Source organism: Python bivittatus, unplaced genomic scaffold, assembly GCF_059951505.1.
Source record: "Python bivittatus isolate LINGU-HERP-01145 unplaced genomic scaffold, Pbiv_v1 ctg000810_np1212, whole genome shotgun sequence".
NCBI lineage: Eukaryota > Metazoa > Chordata > Lepidosauria > Squamata > Pythonidae > Python > Python bivittatus.
In genome coordinates, this window is record NW_028277111.1 from 5150498 (window position 1) to 5156065 (window position 5568).

A 5568-nucleotide genomic window follows, 5' to 3' on the forward strand; every position below is an offset into this window, starting at 1 on the left:
CAACAGGCTCTGTGGTGTCCAATTCCTACCTGGCTTGCCTGAAAGGGCTGATGCTCTGCAACTGCAGAGAGCCTTAGAGGAAGGCGACGATTTGGCTCCTTGGCAATCGGTTTCCGGCTGGGATACAGGATGGGAATTGCATTGGTTGCACTTATGGATGACTTATGATGAAACTAGGATTGGGGGAGTGCAGTCCTCAAAGATCTCTCAGTGGCTTTCGGTACCCCTGACCATGGCCGCCTTCTGCAATGTATCTGAGGGAATGCCCTGCTTTGCAGTGGTTCTCCTCCTCCCAGAGGGCCTGATGGTGGAAATCCTCCCTCTCCTTCAAGCAACCACCTGCGTGTTTATTCCCGGCTTGGGGATGAACCTCCTCAGCTTCCTTTATACAATTTGGCGAGGCAGCCAAGAGCCTGAGACTAACCGGGTCAATGGACCGAGCCCGGGCAACTTCACCCAGCCGGCACCGGGCCATTTGTCTGGAGGATGCCATCCCGGACTCTGCCCGCTTCAACATTGGTAGTAAAAGGAGTTTTGGTTTTGAGCTAAACAGTTGCTTGAACCTGAGACTTCATATTTGGCCAGTGCCCTTTTCTGCGTTTTGTGCCCAGCGGATGTGTGAGTGTGAGACTCCCTCTTTAGGTTTCAATCCACGCTGTTGACCAGGGCTGTGGGTCTAAAAATTCAGTTCCAGCCGCCCCCAGACTTCCGCGAGTCCTTCTTGGCCAAGGACTTGGAGGTCCTAGAAAGCAAGGGGGGCTGACAAGATTCATGTGCTCCAACAGGTACCGCAAGGTCGTGTGCTTGAGTCCATCTGGGCAAATACCGGCCTGCTTGTCTTGTCCCTCTCTCAGTCCAGAAGCAGGGAGTGAGGAGGAGGGCCAGGAGTTCACTGGGAAGGCTCCGGGTGTAAAGGATACACCTAACACCTTGGGGGACACGTGTTGTGCAGAGTGCAGAATACGCCCAGAAAATTTGCCCAGGAAAAAATACACATCAGCATGAGAGATTTACAGAATGCAATGTCCATATCTTGTCCTCCAAAGAAATCCAGCCAGAAAATATATACTATCTGGTTGTTTATTGATAAAAAATGTAAAACTCCGTAAAATACAAGTTGCATACAAAATACAGTGGTACCTCGGGATACGAACTTAATCCGTTCCGTGACTCTGGGCGTATCCCGAGTTGGTCGTAACCCGAAGGAAATTTCCTCATAGGGTTCAATGTAAATCCGGTTAATCCGTTCCACCCTCTGAATTTGGTCGCACCCCGAGGCAAATTTCCCCATAGGGTTCAATGTAAATCCGGTTAATCCGTTCCGCCCTCCGCCCGAATTTGGTCGCAACCCGAGGCAATTTCCCATAAGGTTCAATGTAATTACCGTTAATCCGTTCTGGCGTCCACGGACCACACAGAAAGCGGCCGGGTGCAGTGCGGCGCGGCGTGAAAACGGCCCGGCGCGGCGCGAAAACGGCCCGGCCCGGCGCGAAAACGGCCCGGCGCGGCGTGAAAACGGCCCGGCGCGGCGCGAAAATGGCCCGGCCGGGCGTGGCGCGAAAACGGCCCGGCCCGGTGCGAAAACGGCCCGGCCCGGCGCGGCGTGAAAACGGCCCGGCCCGGCGCGAAAACGGCCCGGCGCGGTGCGGCGCGAAAACAGCCCGGCGCGGCGCGAAAACGGCCGCGGACCACGCGGCAGGGCCGGAAAAACAGCCGCGGACCACGTGGCACGGGCGGAAAAATGGCCGCGGACCACGTGGCACGGGCAGAAAATGGCCGCGGACCACGTGGCACGGGCGGAAAATGGCTCGTACCCCGAGGCGGAGTTCGCAAACCAAGGTAAAATTTTGGGGCCAGAGCTGGTCGTAACCCGAAAAATTCGCAAGCAGAGGCGTTCGTATCCCGAGGTATCACTGTATAGGAAAAAACACTTCTTCTCATGTATTTAGCATCCAAGACTTATCTACTACACAAGCTTAACAAAGTCTCTAGCCAAAAACTCTCAGAGAAGAGGTACACTACTTGGTTATTAGTTACTACTACATAACCCATAAAACTGACTACATGGTGGCTATAACTCTACTGAGAGGCTGAGCATATAATCCTCTCATTATATTGCCACACCATAGGTAACTAGCACACACACGCCAATAGGTGGCAGTAAATAGCAGTATATGTGCACAATTATAATAACAATTTTCACATGACTTACTTAGCCATAACAATATGTTTTGGAAGATAACGAGCTGCACTTCTTCCCATGGGAAAATCCTAGCAACACGCGTGTCATCGGTTAGGGAAGATGGGGGATGAGCAGCCCAAGGTCTCCCGACCTCCCCCCTGGAAAGGATGCTTCTCGCCTGGGACGGGGGTTATTACCCGTACAGACGGGGACGAGGAAGAGTTGTGCACAAGGTTTGTGTCTGGGATGGGCGCGGGTGACCGACACAGCTGGTAGACCCATTCGGCCTGCAATGGGGACCTTTGACGGTACCATATTAAAGTCTTTGAGATCGAAACTAAAACCTTCCCATCTGCCCTGTTGGTTCTGCTGGGCAGGACTTTCTAATCCTGAGCGTAACTTTTAATTCCTCCACGCCCAGTGCCCCCCCAGCCCATCCTGAGTTGCATGCCTTGGACGGAAGACTGCAAGGAAATTGAATGGCGCCTTTATGAAAGAATCCCGTAGCTGGCCAAGCAGAAGATAATTACATTTTGTTTTTACCCACGTGCCTTTCTACCCGTCTGACCTGGAAATTTGGACGGAAGGCTCTCCTCCCTTTCCAAAGGACCCACAGATGGTCACTAGGAGCCTGCAGGCCATTACTGAAAGCCATACCCATCTTGGGCAGACCTGATGCAGGTCCTGGAGATCTTCCTTACCAGAGAAGAGAATTAATTACCTAATTAAGTAATTACCTAATTAGTTCCCACCCTCCAACAGATCTGAGATTCTAGTGCCTTTTCAGGAACGAGGAGATATTAAAGTCGTTTGCAGTTGAAGTATATAAAAATGTTTTCATCTTAGAAATGTGATGAGCAGTCCACATTCTGCCTCAGGGCTGCGTGCATTCACCCACCCTTTCACAGCACAAGGGCCTGCTATCTGGGGATGCATTTCTACAATTATGCTAACCTCCCATGATTTGTCTTCCCTGTGGCAGTAAGAATCAGCCTAGCAGCTTCATCTTACACTGAATGATCAGGGAATTCATCCTAACAAGGCTCAAGGATCCCTACGAAGGTGACCAACTGGCTCTGGACTCGGCCACTCTCTGCCCTGTGAGGCAAAGCCAATCTTTGGAGATCTCTTGGGATATTGGCACTGGGCTTTCACATGGAAAGCCTCCCAAAGCAGCCAGTCCACCTCCTCTCTGGCCACAAATGGTTGAAGGGGAGGAGACCACTATTGGATCAAGCCATCCTGAAGCTCCATCAACGCTTTGTTGACCCCCACCTAGTCTATGCCCAATATCAAAACCTCCCCCAGGAGAGAGGGTGCGCACGCTCCATGTGTGGACGTCAGACCTTGATGCTTTCCTGCTGGTGGTTGCAATGAGGAAGGTGCAGGAGCAGACCCGAGAGTGCCCAGCGACATCAATGTCAATAAAAAACAACAGACTTGGTGTTACTGGGAATAGAGGTGCGGTGGGGGGGATGCAGTAGACCCTGGGCACCAAGAAATGCTTCTCCAGCTAGGCCCAGAAAGACCTGAGGGGAGCCTCACAGCAGGAGAGAGAGCGGCGCAACTGATCCTGCGCAAAATCCCCTCCCCTCCTGTGACAAAGGGAACACCCTGCCCAGAGGAAAGGAAAGGGGAAAAGACAGTTTGAGGCCACAGGAGCAAAAGTGTGGATGAAGGGAGGCACCGGGCATTTGAGAGCAGGCAAAGTATTCTGCCCTGGTGGAAAAATATGCTTCACATCTCGAGATAGAAGAAGACTCCCTGACAAGAGTTGCGAATGATTGTCTCATTGTTCAGTACACTTCAATAGGAACTCACCAGGAGGATTGCGGTCACCTCAGGAGGAGTCTTCCAAGCTCTTGAGTTGGGGTGTGGATCTGTTTCAAGGTCCCTGCGCTGGCTGAAAACGCCTGCCCCTTCCTCCCGCTGACCGCTGCATACAGACATTTCAACTGCCAGACTGCCATTGCCGAACAGCAGTATAAATATTGGGTCTCCACGTCTGTGCCTCATGACTGGCAAGGAAGGCTCCCTGTCTACACAAAGCCATTGAATGACTCTAAAATTGGTGACTATTTTGACTTTGTGATAGAGTGGTTGCGAACTCAGCAGTCTCTAATAATCAACCAAACCTCTAAATTGCTTTTATTGTTGTCTACAATACATACGATGGGCAGGTAAAGCCCCTCAAGTGAAACTCAGGGCATCCTGCGGAGGGCTGGGCATGCTGATTGCAAGAGAGAGCTCGCAGGGGTGGACTGACCAATAGAAGAGAATATGTGTGGCTCAGGGTTCAAATGTGGAGAACTTGGGGTCCTCTGAGCTTAGTTATCTTCTTGCAAATGTTTCAATACCTGGCTAGGTAACCTCTTCAGTGCTAGCAAGAAACGTTTGCAAGAAAACAACCAACCTCAGAGAGCCGCAAGGACTCCACAGGGGTGGACTGCCCTGTATTCAGCCACCTGAGCCATTTTCCTTCTCCCTCCGGGAGACATTTGCTCTTTTAATTCAGTTGATAATTCCAAATTGATAGAGGGAAGCATAGAGGATTTCAAAACTTTGGTTGACAACATTGGCTACAGTCAGGGCTTCTCTGATTTCTCATGGCTTACCTCCTGGTTACCAAACTTTGTCTGGCTGAAGACAACGTTCCTGGGAATTATGGGCTTGGTGGTAATAGGAATATTTGTTTGCTGTTTTGCTCAGGGTTTACCCTCCTGCTTGGGGTGTTGTAGGGGATGCTCTTCTGTTCTCAAAGCAAGATCAGCACCTTTCCCCAAGGCAGGGATCCCTAATCTTCATGCAGAATGACCAACAATATGAATTTGAGTCACAGGATGATGTATAGCTACAAGATTCCTTAACTGATTGTGCATAACATATTCTGTTTTTGCACAAAAAGAAAAAGGAGGGATTGTGAGAAGGAAATCCAATTCTTCACAACCCCCCCAGGTCAGCTGGAAGTCAAAGCTTCCAATTTTTCTCACCTTACTATCGTTTATCTGAACAGCAATCAAGGCATATGATCAAATTATAGTAAGAACGGGCTCACCTAAAAAGATTGAAAAGATAGGAGGAAGAATTGGGAGTCCTCCACCCAAGCCCAAAATTAAATAACAAAGACCTGGCAGGAAGGCCCAACATTCCTTGAAGCCTTAATCAAATTGTAAGAAGATTTCTTCTCTGAAGGGATCTAGGTGCCAATTAGACCATGTCAGGTAAAGGAACCACAGGAAACCCCTACTCAGTAGGGCACCTGACCTCAAAATGCTCCCTTCCAAAGACCCAACCAATTTCACCTCTCTTGGAATCCGGGAATCACCCTTTCCAAGAATTCCTCGAGGGCTGGCATTCCTTCACACCTTTCCAGGAACAAGAGGATC